The 21,678-nt window shown below is 47.7% G+C and overlaps 1 long non-coding RNA gene across 1 annotated transcript in view; it reads right to left on the bottom strand.

Annotated features, from left to right (window-relative positions):
* LOC307191232 overlaps positions 1 to 21,678 on the bottom strand; it is a 374,234-nt gene that overhangs the window by 159,031 nt on the left and 193,525 nt on the right. The window lies entirely within an intron of this gene.

Raw genomic sequence — 21,678 nt, 5'->3', positions numbered from 1 at the left:
TCAACACAGCCAATAAAAGAGACAGGGGAAGGAGGTAGGAGGTTGCAGATTTACTCCACAGTTGCTGTTTTAGTCTCCAGAGGAGCCAGGCTTGTTGATTCAGAGAGACTGTTATCTCTCTTAGGGCTCAATGAAGCGCACCTTCAAACCAGATGCTCCTTTTCTCCTAGTGCTCAGTGCAGGCAGAACCTGGGACAGTAGTGGATCAAGAATGGGTAGGGGCTGCTGTGCAGATGATGCCCTGAGAGCTAAGACCCCAGCTGGGGGGAAGAGGGAAAGGAAATAAGGTGAGAGGGATTTTGAGTGCCACTTCCTGCAGTGGATGTAAGAGATGTCTGGGAGGAATCTGAGAAGTCATTTTTAATAACAATACCCTTGTCTGCCTTGGCTCTCCCTAGGGATACAGGGGGCTGACAGGGAGGGGAGAGTTACACATGGATGTCGTGGACCACTGGGTGCAGCCACTGCCTCAGAGGCAGGGGCTAAGGGAAGGAAGACATCCAAAGAATTCCCAAAGACGTGATGTTAGCTGCAGGAACAGAGGAGAAAGAGGCCATTCAAATACCCATCCAGGCCCCACTTGACTCTAGGGAGGGAGGAGCAGTGAGGTGCAACCCATGAGGGAATGATGGGCCCACAAAGAACAGACTTCCTAGGACAAGATCCGTCATCACCCACTGTAGAGTCCAGACCTGCGTGCCAATACCTTCAGGAAAGAAGAGACCAGGGTGGTGTCGTCCCTAAGGGACAGTCTAAGCCAGGCTCCTCCTCGTTACCCAGCCTTGCCCCTGTCATTCTCCCCCTCCCCACATATCTCTCTGTTCTGCCCTCTCAAGGTTCCCTCGGTGACCCACACACAACCCTCTGCCAGGACAAATCACAGCGTGCCGGGCTCTTCCGAGCAGGCCTTTCTGGACCATCTCCGTGCTCCCTGAGGAGCCTCTGTCTCTGCACAGAGCCAGCCAGCACGCAGGGAGTCCCCAAAGAGAGGGCTTTCTTATTGAAAGCAATGAAGTGTTTCTTTCAAGACCTATTTGAACCTTAAAGTTGAAGCCTTAAACCTGAGGAATTCTATCTCTGAAGCTCTCAGTGGGTCCAGGGATGGATCACGTTGGGGTGGAGAGTGAGCGTTAGTAAGGATCAATTCCAGTGCACTGGCTTCCATTCACTCCCACTTCTCCGGGCCTGGCCTCTGGGAGCTAAGGGAGAAGCTCGGGTTTAGTTTGTGGTTGTAGTGGCGGGGGGTGGGGGTGGGGGGCGGGTGTGTGTGTGTGTGTGTGTGTGTGTGTGTGTGTGTGTGTGTGTGTGTGTGTGTGTGTGTGTGTGTGTCAGTGTCAATGTGTGTGTGTTGGCAAGTATCTGTGTGTGAGCTCAAATTTATGTACTCACCTTGCCCCTTGGGTATCACTGGCCTTTACCCTTGGTACAATAATCTGTCTTTAACAACTCCCACCCCAAGTCAAAAAAATGTCAATTTGGTTCTCCTTTTGTTAAATCTTAAATCCGTGTGATCCTCTCCTTTCCTTGGCTCGTTCAATCAAGCTCATGTTTACCTCCCCTCCTTTTCCCACCTCCTCAGCAGGGACACCTGTGCCTGAGCAAAGGAACAGAGATGCTCAAGTGGAGGCTGATGTAGAGCCTTGGGGTTTGGAGACCAGACTGATGGGACCGCTAGGTGTCTCCAGTTTTCCTCGACTCTTGGAAACCCTGAGCAAACCAGCTTTCTGTATCACTGAATTCCTTGATTTTCTCAAACTTGCTCTTCAGGTGAGCTGTAATAAAGTGGACAGGCATGGGCATTAAGAAACAGACTCAGCTCCATCACTCGCTAGCCATACGATTTAACTTCTCTGGATCTCAGTTTCCTTATCTGTGCAATGGGCACAGTAACAATATCCTCGCTGCTTACCTAGGAGGGTTAAGGGAGTTAATACATGTAAATGAACATTCTGAACTGGGAAAGAGGCGGACCAATGAGAAGCCTGCACGGCATGAAGGAACAGTCTGAGCTCTGGAGTCAGAAACTGTGGGTAAGTTACTTAGCTCTCAAGCTTCAGTTTCCCCACACACAAAACCAATGATCCCTCAGCCTTGGGCTCACTGTAAAGGGTCAGATGAGATAGTGTACGTAAAGCTCTTGGAACACAGAAGGGCATCTCTGAATGTGAGGTCTCTTCCATATCCACTTTCTCAGCATTCCTCTTGGAAGAGACTCTTCGGATTCCCTGAACTTTTTTTTTTTTTGAGTGGTGATCGTCTGAGTGTGCTTCCGGGCACAGGGGTCCTGGGATTATTCATCAAAACTCAACTCAAGGCAAGTCAATTCATCACTTTTCTTTTGCCAAAGGGTGATAAGGGTGATGTGGCTTCCCATAACTGAGTCTTGGAAAACCTGCTTTTGGCGAGTAAGCCTGCCTTCCGGAGGGATTCTCTGGGGGAACTGGGCTGATCCAGATGCAAGTTTCGTGAGTCCCTGGCTCAGAAGCAGGAAGCAGTTTGCTTTCAGCACCATATGTTGGCAGCTGAGCCCTACACTCAGTGGCTGATGTACTGTGAGGTCTCCTACGGGCTCTGCATTGTCACCAGGGCTCATTTATCGATACATAATCCCCCATCTATGAGGTCAGTACTACTAGAGATCAGGGGACAAGGGCTCCCGGCAGGTCCTGACTCACCCAGGCTCACACAACCCCCAAGTGGTGGTGACAGGCTGCCCACCTGTAATGGTACTTGCTTTCTTCACGACAGCATGTATGCCCACGTCTTAAGACTCATTAGGTTCTACATCTGCAACAAGTAGGTAAATGAAGGCTCAGAGGGAGCAGGTAGTTGACTCCGTGTCCCAACAAGGCAAGCCTTTGTGTTCCCTGAGGGGGCATGTGTCCTTCTAGCTCAAAACACTTCAAGACTTTGGTCTCTGTGGCCTAACACATGGTCTTCTCCCCCCAAATTCTAAGGATTGAGGACTTGCCTGTTGCCAAATTACCCTCTAGGATTATGGCTCCTCTAAGCCAACTCCCTAACCCATCTGAAGCTCTCAAATACAAATTGCCTATGGAAGCATCCAAGGCGACTGACTGATAGGCTGTGTCTAAGGCAGCCGATCAGACCAGCTCAGGGATCTGATAGGCAGCTGTATCCACTTCCCTGAAATGCAAACCCCACCCCGAGCCACTGCAGCCTCCAGATCTGAGCAGCATCAAGTCCCATCAAGCGCTGCCTGATTTGCCTTCAACATCTGAAGGCTGTCAGCAGGGAGGGCGCCACCAATTAGTCCATCAGTGAGCGGGAATCAGATGTAAGGCTGCAATTGCCCTGGGATCCACATAAAAGTGTCAACATTCTAGAAGGAGATTGATGGGCCCAAGAGTTTATAAAGATTCTGGCTCGAAGAGAAACAGCAGTCGCTAGCAGAGAATACATAGTTCTTTAGCTCCTGGATGTCCTGCTATTAAGGAAACGAAGTCCTATAAATTCCTTCTCTTAAATTCCTCGCCTCCTTCCCTTTCCCAAGGCTGCCCTGTGGGCTCTTCTCTCTGACTGCGAGAGTCTATCAACAGGCTCCTAAATGCTCAAGGGAGTATTTGACTTCCACGTGCCAACTGGGTGATCCATCCAAATGGAAGTTTGTTTGAAATTCCATCTGCTTAGGGCAGAGGCATGTATACACCCCAGGGAATACATAAGACGCACTGGGGTGTAGAAAGAAAAAAATTAACTTATGCTAATTTTTCTAAGAACAAATTTAAAGCAATTAAGCTTTACTAATATATAATATTCATCTTGATACTTACACCCCTGCTCAGTCCATAGGGGGAGCAAGCAGGGGAGTGGAGGCCCCACAACTAAGGGGTTGACAGTGGTGTCCTCATTCAATCCTTCACTTTCAGCCTTTTTTGTATAATCAATCCAAGCTGCACTAAATCAGATTAATCATAATCCCGATCCATATAACATTTCATCATTAGACATTAATTCATTTATATATTTATATATTTTTAACAATGCAATAAGCACACATCAATCTACCACCCAACAAGAAGCTAGGACCTCAACAATAATTTCCACCCAGCTACGCAGCCATTCCCCATCCCATCCTCCTGCTGTCCCCACCTAAGGTAGCCACCATCCTGAATCACAGGTCCATTGTTCCTTAATATAGGAACAATGTTGCTTCTAATACAGCGCTAACTCATCTGTATGTATTCCTTAAAGGTGAAGATTTTTATATTAGTTGCTTTTACCACTCTAAAAAAAGGGGGGGGGGCGTTGTGCTGTATGTAATCTTCTGAGCCTTTTCTTCCTTCACTTAATATTACTTTGCTAAGATGCAGCCATATTACTTCATGTCACAGAGGTTCACTCACTTTCACTGCTGTGTAATATTCCTCTATGTGCCTATACTACACTTTATTCATCCACTGTCCTGTTTGTGGGCATTTGGGCTGTTTTCATTAATAAAGTTAAATTTATTTTAAAATTAAAATGAAATGCAAATATCCAGACAGTCTTGAATATATATATATATGGCATATGTAAATGTATCCTCCGGAAGGACTCATATACAGAATATGTATCCCTGGAATGTCTAAAAATACTGCTATGCTATTGCTGCCTTCATCAACTAAGATTTGCCTCATTGTTCTAAACCACCTTTTGTTAGTAAAGAGAAACCTAATCACAAGATCTGCGAAGTTAAAGAGGATGTGTACATGTCAAATTGTATCCAGAGGTACTGCTGGGGATAAACCCACTGCAGATGTAAATTAAATAAAAACACTTAAGATGCAAAGAAAAAGTATATATATATATAAAGAATATCAAAATTCAGTAAGAGGGAAGAGACTCAAACACTTCATGAGGAAGAATATCCACGTGACCAATAAATATATGAAAAGATGCTCAACCTCATTAATCTTCAAAGAAACTCAAAATAAAACCACACTGAGATACGACCTCACACCCAACACAATGATGAAAACTTGAAAGACTGACAACATGAAGTGTTGGCGAGGATGTGGAGAAACTAGAACTCTCACGCCTGCTGCCAAGAGCACAGATTGGTACAACCACTTCAGAACACGGCATTGTCTATCAGAGTTGAACATACATATACTCTATAACCCAGCAATTCCACTACCAGATATACAGCCAAGGGAAATGTATATATATGTACACCAAAATATATGTATAAGAATGTTTGCAGAAGTATTATTCATCCATTTAGTACAACTTATAAATGTAAATTCTGCCCCAGAATTTATACATCCTTCAGCATACCTACAACAGGATGTAAGAGAGACTGGAACTTGCCTCTCCCCAAAAGGGTGTGTGATGAGGGTATTCCTGGGTACACTGTGCTATAGAGGGGTACCCCCCTCAACCTCCTTAGAAAAAAGTGACTGTCTTTCTAGAATATCAACTTGGGGATCCAGTACTAAATATCCACTTAACTTCAGTGCCAACGTTGTTCCATGCATGGCCTGCTGGTCCACTCATTCATTCATGCATTCATTCATTCATTTTTGTTCATCCAATGCCAAATCTAGAATAATATAAATAACATGTCTGTGTGTTCCTCACCTTGGCTGGCCCTCTCTCAGTGCTCCCCACCTGTGCCAGAGATAACCATTATACTAAATCACCTATATACGTATGCCTTATATTATGTATCTTTTCAGTTTTAATTCTGAAGTTTAGAAAACAGGTATTGTACTCTATACAGCCCTCTAGGACTTGCTTTTTTCCCATTATGTTACTAAGAGTCACCTGTGTTGTTACATGCAATTCATTCATTTTCACTGCTATAAAAATCTCCATTTTGTAAAGATATCATCATTCATTTACCCATTCTTCACTCTGTGGGCCTTTGGGTTGTTTCCAAACAGTGCTGCTATGAACACTCTTTTTTTTTTTTTTTTTTTTTTTTTTCTTTTGCGGTACATGGGCCTCTCACTGTTGTGGACTCTCCCGTTGCGGAGCACAGGCTCCGGATGCACAGGCTCAGTGGCCATGGCTCACGGGCCCAGCCGCTCTGCGGCATGTGGGATCCTCCCGGACCGGGGCACGAACCCGCGTACCCTGCATCGGCAGGCGGACTCTCAACCACTGTGCCACCAGGGAAGCCCTATGAACACTCTTATTCCTGTCCTAACACCCACCATTTCTCACACTACTGTTAAGGCTATATTATGCTTCTGGACTTGTGTTTCTGGAAAGGTGATAATGATAATAATGTGATGATGACAACTAACACTTGTCTGATGTGTTACCCGTTACAAAGCGCTCTTATCAATGTGATCTAATTCGACAACTCTAGACACAGGCCAGCCTATCGCAGGGTTGGGAAGTAGCTGAATCCACAGCCGCTGGGTCTTGTTTAATGAATTATTCTGATCCACGTTCAGGCATCAGGACTTAATTACCATTTCTGTCCCTGTAAAGACTAGTTTCAGTGCAATATGCTATTAAAAATGGGCGGGACATTTTATGTCAGTGGGCATTTGAGGAAACTGAGGCATATATTGAATACAAAGGCCATTGGCAAGCAGCCAGAGCTGATACCACCAAAGATTCTTTTCCCCTTCTCCAGCCAAAGGTGAGATGCTCCAGGGCCTGTGAGAGACCTGGGCTGTCTGGGAGGTGGGATTCCTCCTGGAGTCAGCCACCTGGTACCCTTTCTCCCAGGATCAGAGTGAGTTGCCCTTGACCCTTTCCTGGCTGTCTGTCCCTCCCAGTTCCCACATCCACTCCTCTCCTGGGAGGCCAGGCTTGGGAGCAGGATGCCAGCCCTTCTCTGCTCATCCCCTCACTGAATAATGAATACCAGCTAAGTGATGGGCTGGTGCCAGTGACCTCCCAGCAAATCTTCCCCTTGGAACTTGGATCAATAACACTTAGCTGCTCCTTTTCAGCTTGGAAGGTGGGCAGAAGGAAACCTAGCCTGGGCCCTTCCCCTCAGAGAGACACTGCTCTGACAACCCCCAAGCCCACCCTCACAGGCTCTTACTGATCGCCGACCTCTCACGGGGTGTGAGTGCAGGAGTGAAGCAGTGTGTCCACAAAGGACTGATTACCCTTCTGCCTGCAGCCGAAGTCCCCCATCTCCCATTAGAATGTGAGTGTTATGCTCCATCTCCAGGAAAGGGCTCTTGTCCTGGGAGCTCTGGCCTGGGCAGCCACGGGAGCTCAGGGGAGACTGTGTTCTGGATCCTTTGGGAGCCACCAGCCATCTCATAACCTTGAGCTGCTTGGGTTGGGACTGGGGAGGATAAGAGGGAAAGAGGAGGCGTTTCTACATGGATGGTCAATTCAACAACCTTGGCTGGGCTCCGTGTCTGATCTAGGCACTGTCAGGTCCAGCCTGGATCTGGGAATCATACCCTCTCACACACTGAGAGGTCATGTTGCAGAGTTTGTACGGGTAAGAACAGCCAACACTCACAACGTAATTCCTTTGTGCAGGCTCTGCTCCACGCCCTTGGCTTATAACTCTTTGAATCCTCTGTTACCTGCAAGGTGCACACTAGCATCTCCACTTCAGAGATGGGGAAACTGAAGTGCAGAGAGATTAAGTGACTTGCCCAGGGTCACAAGGCTAGTGGGCAGTGAAGCCAGAGATTAAATGCAGGCAGTCAAGTTCTAGAATGCATGGTCTATGCCACTACACCAAGCCTTCCATGACTCCACCACCTGGGCAAACAGGGGCTCTGGAGGCAGACGTTCCTGACTCTGAATCCAGCTGTTATTTACCAGTGACATGATGGGCAAGTTTTGCAATCTCTCTATTTCCCTGAGTCTCTCTTTCCTTCTGTGAAAAATAGAGATCATGAATACCTCCAAGGGCTGTTGTAAAAATAAAAATGAAATAATATGCAGATTAGGTGTTCAACAGGTATTAGTTTTCTGATTCAGAAGCTGGAGTCCCTTGATCCTCTTTGCGGAGGGAGGACTTCTGATCTGGGGCAGGAAGGCCCTGGCCCATGTTTGGGGTCCTGGTATCATAGCTTCTCCTTCTTCTCTGGTTGCTGTTTCCAGGTTCCTCTTCCCGACACCTTCCCAATACCCCAGCCCTCTTCAAGGGTTGGGGGAGGCGGGAAGGGCCTGTCACCACTCCCCTCCCCTGGTCTGCTGGCTCCTGCCCCCCTGCTAACCTCCCTGGCTGCAGCCCATACCTGGTTATGTGGACTTCTGAGGCCACTCTCCATAGTTGTGCCCTTCTCAAGGAAGGTTTGGCCACATCGTCTGGGACACACTGCTCTGCTGATGCACAGCTTAGATCTGTGGCCAAAGAAGTTCCTCAAAGTGGCCTCCCCCCTTACCTCTGAATTAAATGTCTCATTCACAGCAGACCTGGTGCATTGGTTATTCAATGCTGTGTAACAAATTATCCCAAACTTAACAACTTCATACACCAGTGATCGTGTATCAGCTCATGCTTCTGGTGAGTCAGGAATTTAGACAGGCATGTAGAGGATGTCTTATCTCTGTTCCACGATGTCTGGAGCCTCAGCTGAAGAATTTGGAGGCTGGGTGGCTGGAATCACCTGAAGGCTCGACTGGGGCAGGAGAATCTGCCCTCAAGGTGGTTCACTCATATGACGGATAGTTGGTGCTGCCAGGCTGCTTCCTCTCCAGGTGGGCCTCTTCACAAGGTTGCTTGAGTGTTGTATTAGTCTGCTCAGGCTGTCATAGCAAGGACCACAGATTGGGGGCTTAAACAATAGAAATTACTTTTCTCACAATTCTGGAGGGTGTAAGTCCAAGATCAAGGTTTCGACAGAATCAGTTTCTTCTCAGGCCTCTCTCCTTGGCTTGCAGACTGTGCCTTCCCCTGTGTCCTCACAGATCATCCCTCTGGGCATGTCTGTGTCCTAATCTCCTCTTCATATAAGGACACCAGTCATATTGGATTAGGACCTACCCAAAATACCTCATTTTACCTTAATTACCTTTTTAAAGGCTCTATTTCTAAATACAGTCACATGATGAGGGTCTAGAGGTTAGGACCTCAACATATAAACTGGGCAAGGGGGACACAGTTCAGACCATAACGAGTGTCTCTGTGACGTGGTGACCCCAGAGACCAAGAGGGCAGGAGCCACGTCTTCCATGGCCCGGGCTTAGGAGCCACACAGCATCATTTCCTCACTCCGCTGTTGGTCACATGGGTCAGTCCCATTCAGTGTAGGAGGCAAGCGAGGAGAACACAGGCATGAGAACAAGCTTCTGAAGGAGAGACCTGGACGGCACATAGTCGCTCTGCCAAAGGCTCCCATCACCCTCAGCGGTCAGGACAGTGGCTCCAGAGAAGGAGTGAAGAGAATGGGCTGGAAGCGTTCCTCTCAAACCATTGCCTCTGGGGTAGTCAGTGTCACTGCCCCTGTGGAAACCTGGGACTGATGGCCCTGGTGTAGAGAGAGGTTCCATCCCGCCCTCTGGTTCATGCCTCCTGCTGTGTAGTGTGTGTGCCCTGAGCAGCATCGCTCAAGTCTCGGGATGGAGTGGACACTGCCAGGTGGGCATCGATGAATGAGATACACGCTGTTTGCAAGGAGCTCGTAACACAGCACATGGCATAGAACAGGTGACAAAAGACTAACTACCAAGTCAGACTGCATTTGTTCATTCCCAGTTCACACTGGGCCACATCGTGGCTGAGGAGAGGGAGGCTCTACTCCTTTGTCCTGAGTAGACCGGACTTCAAAGCAGAATCGTTATTCTTTCTCCCTTATTTGTTTAATCCACAGACAAACAGAACTGCTGCCGTCCAGCATCGGCTACATTTTTCCTGGGTCAAAGATCTGTGTCTGGGACACCGGATGATCTGCAGTCCATTTACTGAGCCCTCACTGGGTATATGTCCATGGAGATATGGAATGAACTTGAGATTGGGTCCCAGCACAACCCTGACTTAGAGCCACTCAGCCCTGATGACCGCTGCCTTGTCCAAGTGGATGTGGACTTGCCACTGACCTGGGGCTGGAGTCATAACGTACAGCTCTCAGTCCTGCCTTGGAGTCGGTCCCCCACAGGCCTGCCAGCCTTCCTCTCCCCCCTCGTCATATATTCCTGGGATTTGACACCAAAAGAGTCAATCCTCCCCACCCCACCTCCCCATCATCTTCCTTCTTGGCTAAAATCACCCAGCCCAAGTTCTAGGGGAGAACAGCTCATCCTGCGATAGTGCCTTCCCTTCCTCAGGATCTCTGGACTTGATTCAAACTTCCCACACTCCCCCCAACCTTATTAGAGAAAGGGAGGATTCCTCCAGCCCCAGCTGGCCACATCCCTCATTCACCTCATCCATCATCCCGACAGATGGTTCCTAGAGAGAAGCCATGAGCGGGACAGGGGTAATTAGGATCCATTAAGGAGATGAGGCTGAGCTGCAGGGGGACCATTCATTGCCCAGCCCCCTCTTCTAAATGGGGCCATCAGCCACTGTGAGTTTGCTCCCCCTGCCCCCCAAGTTCCTGGGGAGGATGGGACAACAGTGGGTAAATGAGCATCTTGAGGACAGAGAGGCCGGGATTTGAGGCAAGGGACCACAGGCCACATTCCGGCAAAGGAAGCAGGACCCCCAGCAGGACCCAATGAAGGGGCTGTTCCTGAGCCAGGGCCTCAGCTTATGAATCCGAACTCTGCAGTCAAGGCTGCTTTCGGCGGCCTCCCCACGGGGCCCAGCCCAGGGCCCGCCTCTGCAGAGGCAAAGAAGAAGGTAGCCCCCAGGTGCCCGGTGGCTCTCGTGGAGCCGTCTGCAGAAGGCCCCTGCCAGCAAGCAAATGTGCTTCACGAGAGAAGGTTATAAATTAAACTCGCAGCGCTTTCATCAAACACCTTCTTCCCGATTCATGTGTCAGACTGGCTGCCTCCCTGAGAGACTGAGAATGCTCACAGCCAGCCCAATTCATTTTTTCTATTTTGATCAGATCAGAAATATGGGGGGGGGGGGCAATGGCAGATGGTGATGGTGTGGAGAGTAGACAAAGGGGTCAAGTGTGAGAAGCACCCACTGCAGGGGAACCAAGATCCATGATCCCCTTTCTCCTAAATTCAGGCTTGACTCAGTCAGAGGAAGAGGGGGAGCGCTTGTCCCAGGATATGGGGCCAACCCTGGAAAGGACTGGTGGCCCGAAAATGCTCACACACCCCCTGTGCACAGATCATGACTAGAGAGTGGGGCTCCCAATCTTCAGATGGTGCCAATCACCAGAAGCCCTCAGAACCCTCAGTAATAGTCTGGTTGTCTGGTCCTGGAGGCCCCTCCCTCTGGGGCAGTGAAGACGCACAGGAGAGCATCCACCGTCGAGATGCAGGTGCACAAAGATGAGGCAATGATTCCTAAGTCAAGGTCCATGACTGGCCCCATCCTCAAGGTGGTGGTAGCAACATTTGTCTCCATCTTCCCACCAGGAGACAGGCTCAGAGATGCGGAGTGACATGCCAAGGTCACACAGCTAGTATACAGCCAAGTCTGGACCTAACCAGCCCCTGTTTTCAGCAGGAAGTCCAGATTTTTAATACATGAAGACCTGTTTATATCACCTAAACCCTGACAAGTCATCCATACTTTCATAATCCAGCTCCTCCTTGGGGATCTGAATTCTTCACTCATTCGTTCATTCATTCAGAGCTGATAAGAAATTGATCCTATATGAGGACGTGGAGAAAAGGGAACCCTCCTACACTCTTGGTGGGAATGTAAGTTGGTACAGCCACTATGGAAAACAGTGTGGAAGTGCCTCAGAATATTAAAATACAATTACCATATGATCCAGCAATCCCACTCCTAGGCATATATCCAGACAAAACTCTAATCCAGGGACTTCCCTCGTGTCACAGTGGCTGGGATTCCATGCTCCCAATGCAGGGGGCCCGGGTTCGATCCCTGGTCGGGGAACTAGATCCCACATGCATGCCGCAACTAAGAGTTCACATGTCAAAACTAAGGAGCTGGTGAGCCGCAACTAAGGAGCCCACCTGCTGCAACTAAGACCGGGTGCAATGAAATAAATTAATAAATAAATTAATTTAAAAACTCTAATCCAAAAAGACACATGCGCCCCTATGTTCATAGCAACACTATTCATAATAGCCAAGACATGGAAACAACCTAAATGTCCACTGACAGATGAATGGATAAAGAAGATGTGGTACATATATACCATGGAATACTACTCAGCCATAAAAAAAGAATGAAATAATGCCATTTGCAGCAACACGGATGCAACTAGGATTATCATACTAAGTAAGGCAGAAAGAGAAGGACAAATACCATATGATGTCACTTACATGTGGAATCCAAAATATGACACAAATGAACCTATCTATTGATACAAAACAGAAACAGACACATGGACACAGAGAACAGACTTGTGGTTGCCAAGGGGGAGGGGCTTGGGGGAGGGATGGAGTGGAAAGTTGGGGTTAGCAGATGTCAGCTATTATATATGGAATGGATAAACGACACGGTCCTACTGTATAACAAAGAGAACTATATTCAGTATCCCATGATAAACCATAATGGAAAAGAATATTAAAAACGTATATATAGGTGTAACTGAATCATTTTGCTGTACAGCAGAAATTAACACAACACTGTAAATCAACTATACTTCAATTTAAAAAAAATTTTTTAATTGGTCCTATGATCTTGATACCTACATGCCATGCCCTTGGTAACAGTGCTCACGCAGTGGTGGGACAGCTCACAGCCTGAGCCCTGATCTACACCAGGCCATGGAGTTGAGGCAAAGTCTGGTTGATCAGGGCTCCACAGCATCACATTCTGGGGCCCAACAAGAGCCCAGAAACAAAACTTTCCCCCTTTGGTCATGTAGTTGAACCCCATACCTCTTGAGTAAAAAAGCAAGAAGATGTATTTTGAATATAATTCAATTTTTGGTGTAGCACATATGCCTTCTGAAGTGTGTTTGTTGGGTCTTTAGCAGTTTGCTGTTTGTTTGTTTGTTTGTGACATCAAGTTCCATGATGTCTGCTGAAAGAAGCAAGGAGACATAGCGGTGCAGGACCACGGAGAGCAGCTCGGGAAACCGCTACCCACTATACCCTTCATCCTGCTGCCCGGGATCTTCCGGAAGGCACTTCTTGGCTTCCTCTTTCCCAAAGCCCTTAGAGAACAGAAATGGATGAAACCTGAATCTTGGGGACCTGTGTCTGGCTGAGCTTCCGGCAGGGACTGAGCTACTTTTGCCTTTCTTTGCTGGTTTTAGTCAAGGTAGCAGTTAAGTCCACATGAGACCAGGAAATGGGAGATGACAATTACTAATGTGCTGAGATAGACTAGATGGGGAGATAGATAGACAGTACTGACGCTTGATATTAAGTATAAGAGAGACTAATAATTCAGACAGGCAGAAACTTTGAAATCCACCTTGAGGCTTCCCAAGGCAGAATGCAGTGACTGGCCACACATCTGCATAATAGCTTTCTTGTTGTTCCCTTTGTCCTTTTGTTGCTTTGACTAAATGCTTCTAAGCACCCTGTTATTTCTCTCATTCCTGTGAAAGGACCGAGCCCGGTGATTTGTAAAAAATGGTAACTTTCACCAGCACGATGCTGTCATACATTTGTAAATTTGGGAATATGAATGGACACAAAGCTCTTGATACCGTATGCGAACACATATATATGGAATTTAAGGAAAAAAATGTCATGAAGAACCTAGGGGTAAGAAAGGAATAAAGACACAGACCTACTAGAGAATGGACTTGAGGATATGGGGAGGGGGAAGGGTGAGCTGTGACAGGGCGAGAGAGAGGCATGGACATATATACACTAACAAACTTAAGGTAGCTAGCTAGTGGGAAGCAGCCGCATGGCACAGGGATATCAGCTCGGTGCTTTGTGACCACCTAGAGGGGTGGGATAGGGAGGGTGGGAGAAAGGGAGACGCAAGAGGGAAGAGATATGGGAACATATGTATATGTATAACTGATTCACTTTGTTATAAAGCAGAAACTAACACACAATTTTAAAGCAAAGAAAAAAATAAAAAAGAACACCTTGACTCCAGAAAAAAAAAAAATAGTGCAAGGAACCACTCCTTCTGCCCCTCCAGGAAATGGGATATGACAGGTGTGCCACCTCTTCAGCTGTCCAATGCTTAGAAGGGCCCTCTGATTAGAAAGGTCCTATGCTTCGTTTAAAGCAGGGGTCCCCAACCCCCAGGCCGTGGACCGGTACCAGTCCGTGGCCTGTTAGGAACCGGGCCGCACAGCAGCAAGTGAGCGGCGGGTGAGCGTGCGAAGCTCCATCTGCCGCTCCCCATCGCTAGTATTACCGCCTGGACCATCCCCACGCCCCACCCCCATCCCTGAAACCGGTCCCTGGCGCCAAAAACGTCAGGGACCGCTGGTTTAAAGCATGCAGTCACTGTTTAGAATTTCTCTGCCATTTTCTAACAAGGAGCTCCACGTTTTCATTTCATACCTGGCCCTACCAATCACGTATGCTTCTCTCTCTAAGTCAACTTTGGCCGGGATATGGCGGAACTCCAATGGCAACTGGGCACCATGTGACAAAGCCCCCCAATCAACGATCCACCACAGCATCTCTGCCTCCTCTGGGTCTCACCTAGCTCCCCAGCACCCTCGATGGCCGTGATCCAGAGCAGAGGGGCAAATCCCATTAGCCGGCACTCCATCTGATGCCAGATTTCCTGAACTCAGCTGTCAGGCTAGCCCGGCTCATTCATGAAGAGATGGAACAAACAGAAGCACAAAGATTGTTGTCTGGACAGGACTTTTAATAGCTGAAGTCACTTCCTTCGTGCAGAAAGCCTGAGTGAGTTGGGAGTGATTCCTCTGGTCCTAGGGCTTCTAATGGTCCCAGTAAGAAGCTCCCAGCAAGGAGCTGCCGTGCTTATGCTGCTCATACCTGCTCCCTCCTCACTTCTGCACTGTTCCAGATAAACGTCATTCACCTGTTCCTAAAATAAGCATTACCAGAGTACTCCAGGCTGTCCTAGGCATTGGGGATCCACGTGTAAACAGAGAGACTCGTTCTATGCCTTGACGATCTTATGGTCTCGTCACAAATGAGACCCAAATGCCTCATCCATCCATATACACATTCACGTGGGAAGGGCCAACTGCCACGTGCCTGCCTTGGAGCCCATTGTTATCCTCACCGGAGTGGCTGCCCCTCTTTTCTGACAGCTCATGCCTAGTTAACTGGATATCCAGAATCCAGCTCAAAACATCCTTCTGTGAGGAGTCCTTCTCTGTCCAGCTGCATGCTGGTCACTGCTTTGCGCCGCTCCACTCAGCTGCCTCTGTGCTGCATCCACCTGGAGACCCAAGTGCTTCTGTGTCTCTCTGTGTTCTTCAGTTCCTATGAGGATTACAGATTTCCTGGCTTGACAGGAAGTGCACAGATATGGGGTCTGTTTCCCCATGTTCCCTCATTACTGTCCCTGATGTAGCAGGTACTGTTTGCTGCCCACATAAACCCATCGCCCTCTTCTGCCTGGACAGTGGACCCCAATTTTGTTTCCATAGTCACACTCTTCCCAAGCCTATCTTGTTGGGAAAGGTGACCTTATCTCTATCCTCCTTCCCTAGGAAGATGAGGCATGAATCTTGATGGGTCTGTGGGGAACCCCTTCTTCTTCCATCATTGGATTCAAATGGGTCATGTGACCTAGTCTTAGCCAATGAGATATGAGAGGAATAATGGGGTGGCTTCTAAAAAAAGATTTTCAATCAACAAAAATAGAATCCTGGGAGGACATGGCCCCTTCTCTTCAGCTGGATCATGTCATGTCTGCATGGGATGCCTGGAACTATGGCAGCTATCTTGTGACTATGAAGGACAAGACCAACAGGTCGAGGATGACAGTGAACAATGATTCAGAGAAGCTGGGTCCCCAGATGACACAGTTGAACAGATGTTAACCAATCTGGTACCACCCTACCTACTTCCAGGATTCTTGCTATGTAACCTAAAAATTCTCTGTGTCACTTAATACATATTTATTTAGGTTTTCATTCTTTGTAGCTGAACATGTCCTAAATGATAAACAGGGTTTTGCCTGTAATATATGTGCCTTATGGGTTTTCTCTGACTAATTGTTAGGTTCGGGGCAGGCAGGCAGGCAGATCTCCTTGGAACTAAGCTAATTAGACTGCTTGCAGGAAATGTGAGTGGCCCATCAGAAAAAGAATAAAGGCTTCCTGGTGTTTCTGAGGTGCAGTTCCCTCCTGTCCCTGACTGTGACTTTGACAGGATGGAATACAGGAAACTAAGACACTGAGGAGGAAAGTCTTGACCCTGGTTGCACCACAATCTAACTCAGTTTAGACCACCTGCTTGGAACCAACCCCAAATACAATTGGGGCATGAGAAAAGTTTGTCTTTGCTGAACCAAGATTCTTCTGTATAAAACTGCTCAACTCTTTGATGATAAGTTCATCCCAAGTAATTGTTCTATGAACCATTTTCTATCCCTTATTTTATGCTCAAGGAAAAAAAAGGGCCTACCCACAAATAGGAATGTTTGCATTTTAATTGTTTTAGAGATGATTTATAAAGCTGAAAGAATGGATCGCTAATGGTGGAATTTCAGACTTTATCAGTTCTAGATGATCTACTTTTAGACAGATTGATGTCCCTAAAATCCCATTATATCAGTAGCCACCAATTTCTCCTGCTTGAAGGCAGGCCTTACCCCTGCCTTACTCTGCTATGACAGGTAAGCTTATCTTAGCTGTCATGACTCTTTATCCACTCTCTGCCCTAAGACAGATTTTGGTTGACCCTACTGGCCAGTGGATATTTTTGTTTGCCCCAATTAAAAAGGTGAAAGGAAAAGAAAGGGGTAAGAAGACCTGCAGGCATGGGTCTGGCAGTCACCCATCCCCTCTCTACCTCTCAGAAGCAGGAAGAAACAACAACAACCACTTTAGCTAAAGCTGTGGAGTGGCCAAAACACTCTGGGCTGCCCCCAGCAGGGTAGAGAAGCTCACAGATAGAGCAGCCTTCTTCAGCATTGCCCTGGCTTCAGGGAAACAAGGTGGTCTTTGGCTACAGGTCCTATTTCTTCTGCATTTCCAAGTCTCCCCTTGCTGAGAAAGTCCAGCCTTGAAAAGACCTGGGAGAGGGGTCCACTGAAGGGGCATAACTTCTGCCAAGGAGACAAGAGAACGGTGAGGGAGGGGCCCAGATCCTCTGACCACTGTTGAGACTTCATAGTGGAAGAAAGGAAGGGAGGGAGAGAGAGAGGGGATATGGGGATATATGTATGCAAATAGCTGATTCACTTTGTTATACAGCAGAAACTAACACAACATTGTAAAGCAATTATACTCCAATAAAGATGTTTAAAAAAAAATAAAGGCAGTTGATTTTTTAACTTGCTACTGCTTTATAGCTTTGTATAAAATGTTAATGCCACGTCATTTGCAGAACTATTAGATCATTTTAATGAAAAAGTAAAAAAAAAAAATTCTCTCTTCTTCTGATGAAAACTCTAATTCAAAAAGATACATACACCCCAATATTCATAGCAATACTATTTATAATAGCCAAGACATGGAAGCAACCTAAATGTCCATCAACAGATGCATGGATAAAGAAGATGTGATACACACACACACACACACACACACACACACACACACACACAATATGGAATACTATTCAGCCATAAAAAAGAATGAAATAATGCCATTTGCAGCTACATGGATGGACCTAGAGAGTATCACACTAAGTGAAGTAAGTCAGAGAAAGACAAACATCATATGATATCACTTATATGCGGAATCTAAAAAATAATACAAATGAACTTATTTACAAAACAGAAACGGACTCAACAGACATAGAAAACAAAGTTAAGGTTACCAAAGGGGAAAGGGGGGGATGGGATAAATTAGGAGTACGGGATTAATAAATACACACTACTATGTATAAAATGAACAAGAAGGATTTACTGTACAGCACAGGAAACTATACTGAATATCTGTATAACCTATAATGAAAAAGAATCCGAAAAAGAACATATATATGTGTGTGTATATATATATATATGTAACTGAATCACTCTGCTGTACACCTAAAACTAACACAATATTGTAAAACAACTATACTTCAATTTAATAAATAAATAAATAGACTACGGAAAAAATATGTATAGTCTCTCTTATTCTTAGATTCCTGCCCAGAGCGACTCAGTTACGTGTTCCAGAGTTTCACAAGATCCTCTCCCGTAATCCTCTAGCCAGTGCCTCTGCCTCTCACTGTCCCTCAATCCTCCATCGCGATGGTGAGGGAACGGCAGCCCCCGCTGAGTGGGGCACAGTGACCAGTGGTCCAGGCACAAGAAGAAATGTCCAGGCCTCACAGGAACTGGAAGGAAATGCGTCTGTTTCGGTGCTTTCTCAGAGACCCAGACACCTGGGCCTCCCTGGGAGGGCTCAGAGCCTGCACAGACCAGTGTGGACCAAACCATTTCCCACAGAGCAGGCAGGCAGACAGCACTGGGTGATTTTCTGTCTTAGCGCCTTAGAGACAGAAGGCACTAAGGTGTAGGAAAAATAAGACTCCAAGCAGATGGAGGATGTTGCACAGCTTAATAAAGTCAGGGAGAGTCAGGCATCCTCGTAAGAGGCTGGGGACAACAGGCTTGGGCTGCAGCAGTGGCCCACAAAGGGGCAACCAAGGGGTAGTTATAAGCTGAAAGGTCCGGGAGCTTTCAGTATTTTTAGGCAAAGAGAAAGGATCTGAGGCACTTGGTTCCAAGGCAAGAGTGGAAGCTACTGCAAGACCAGATGAGCCCTTCCCAATGGCAGGCCCCTCAGAGAGATGCTAAGGTCACCCTTAGGGGACCCGCTCTGTAGCCAGCAATTTCCCTTCTGCGGGGCAAACCTGCCAGCAAGCCTCTCACCAGCACACAGGCCTCCTCCTGCTTCCAGGCTGAGGGACAAAGAAGCAGTGGGACAGAGTCACAGTCCCTCCTCGGGGATCAGCCAGGTGGGGCCACCCTCGCCTTGAGTCTGGTTGCTCTGGGGGGAAGAGAGAAACCTATAGCCATATTGACTATAATAATCAAAGTAATCACAATGATTCTCCCCACCTGCACAGAGCTGTTTAGCTAGCAAGACCCTTGTTTCTTTTTTTACAGTCTTTTTTTAAATTAAATTTTATTTTATTTATTTTTGTCTGTGTTGGGTCTTCGTTGCTGTGAGCAGGCTTTCTCTAGTTGCAGTGAGCGGGGGCTACACTTCGTTGCGGCCTGTGGGCTTCTCATTGCAGTGGCTTCTCTTGTTGCGGAGCACAGGCTCTAGGCACGCGGGCACAGTAGTTGCGGCACGTAGGCTCAGTAGTTGTGGCTCATTGGCTCCAGAGCGCAGGCTCGATAGTTGTGGCGCACGGGCTTAGCTGCTCCACGGCATGTGGGATCTTCCCAGACCAGGGCTCGAACCCATGTACCCTGCACTGGCAGGCAGATTCTTAACCACTGTGCCACCAGGGAAGCCCAACTCCTTTGTTTCTACTGTCAGCCCCCATGTCCCTGGGTAGCTGGCCAAGGAAGGAGAAGGATCCCCACTCCATCCCTCATCTGCCCAGACTTGGGCCCACGAGAGGCCGTCCACGCAGGGTCTGGCCCTTGCTTCCACCACTGGCGCTTGTGGCCTTTGCCTGGCTGTGCCCTTCCCATTTTCTGGTGTGCGCCATGCTCCCATGATGGCCCCGCCCTGGAAGGAGGCACTGTCCACACTCCCTGGGGCTGGAGGGACCCTCAGAGGACATTCAACAGCTGCTCCTGCCTCTGGGAAGGACAGGCAGCTCCTGAGTCATTGCAGGCAGATGGGAGCCCGTCCTATTTTTTTTTTCAAAATATCCACAAGGAATGCCACCATCTGCTTAGGTAGTCAAATGTGTCTGATAATCTGACAAGGCCAAATGGGGAACCGCAACAGCACCATTCACTGCTGGGAATAGCAACCCGAGGAAATGGAAAGAAGCCCTTCTCTCAGAACAGCCATTTTCAAGTTTGCAACCACTTTTTGGGGAGCTTTGCAGTTTTCGAGGGTCCTACCTATGGAGCTTTTAAAAGAAGCACTTTTTAAATGTGGGTCCCATCCTCAAGACTCGGAACGAGCAGGTCTCGGATGTGATCTGGCCTTTTGTGGTTCTGAAAAAGTCCACAGGTGATTCTCATGCACAGACAAAATTGAGAGCCCCTGGGCTGCATCATCTCATTACCTCCTCAAAGAAACAAAGGCTTCCCTGAAAGACTGGAGACACATAATGTTATTTTCAATTTGTAGATGAGAAAACTGAGGCTCAGGACACCTAGATGGCTTGCCCAGGCTAACACATTTAACTAAGCTTAGATCTAAGAGCAAAATCAGGTCCTCAGTCCGCTGGTCCATGCCTTCCCATCTCACCATGCTGCCCATCAGAAGGGGGAAGGTGAGGATGCTAGGAAGCTCTTCTCGCTCAAGAACGTACCTCCCAGGAGGGTGGAGCCTGTGAGTCACTCACACTTTAGTTAATCTCACAGTGTTCGGTCATGTCAAGTTTCCACATCACTGTGGGGAAACATAGCAAACCAATGAAACGGAGGTTATCTTTCCAAACTCTGAGCAATGACAATGGAAGGCCAGCCCCCCAACCCCCAGGAGTAGTATGTATGCTCTGAAACTGTTTAAGGCACTTTCCAAACTTTTCTGATGCTAAAAATCTCCTGAGACACTGCAAATTCTTTACTTAAAAAAAATTAAAGAAAAAGAAAAGAAAAAAAGGAACTGAGTCAGAATCTCCACAAAAAGGGATGGAGAAAACAGCTTCCACAAGCTCCCTGGGGACCCTCACGGTCACAGAAGTTGGGGAAATTGCTCTAAGGTGGTGGTTCTCCACAGCACAGGGTGGTTATTCAAGCATGACAGGACTCCCACTCAGCACTTCCGTCTTTAAAGCTGTCCTTGGGGCCTCTCAGGTGACAGGAAGTTCCATCTAGAGCAGGATCTCTGGACCTTGCCCCACTGCCGTCTGGGGGCAGATCGTTCCCTGCTGGGAGGGGCTCCCCCGAGCACTGCAGGATGTTTAGCAGCATCCCCGGCCTCTGCCCACTAGGTGCCAGGAGCAGCCCCCACCCAGCTGTGCCAACCAAAAACGTCTCCAGACATTGCCAAGTGCCCTGGAGGACAAAGTCTCCCCGAGTTGAGAACCACTGGTCCAGCGCAAAGGGTGGAGGCTAGTGTGTAGACAGCCCGGCTGGTCACGGGCCGCTACTGGCACCGTGTGCACTGAGGTGACAGTTGCAACTTCTTAACGCCTCAGGTCCTCCATCTGTGAACAGGGATGATGTCTGACTTGCAGCAATGTTGTGAAGATGGATTACGATCCAGAAAATAAGGGTTCTGATGAACTCAGTAAACGTCATCCAAAGGTGGAGGGAATTAGCCATGGGTCCCCTAAAGCATCTAGGATTAATACAGCAGTAAACCCCATAAAGGCCTTATTACGGACTAAAGTGTGCCCCCGCCCTCATAGGTTGAGGTCCTAACCCCCAGTCCCTCAAAGTGTGACTGTATGTGGAGCTAGGGCCTTCAAAGAGGTAATTAATTAAAATTAGGCCATTAGGGTGGGCTCTAATCCAATCTGGTGGGTGTCCTTAAAGAAGAGGACATGTGGGGCTTCCCTGGTGGC

This window comes from Stenella coeruleoalba (genome assembly GCF_951394435.1).
Source record: "Stenella coeruleoalba genome assembly, chromosome: 9".
Classification (NCBI taxonomy): domain Eukaryota; kingdom Metazoa; phylum Chordata; class Mammalia; order Artiodactyla; family Delphinidae; genus Stenella; species Stenella coeruleoalba.
Note: the sequence above shows the minus strand (reverse complement) of the source record. Positions and strands in the feature narration are given on the sequence as shown.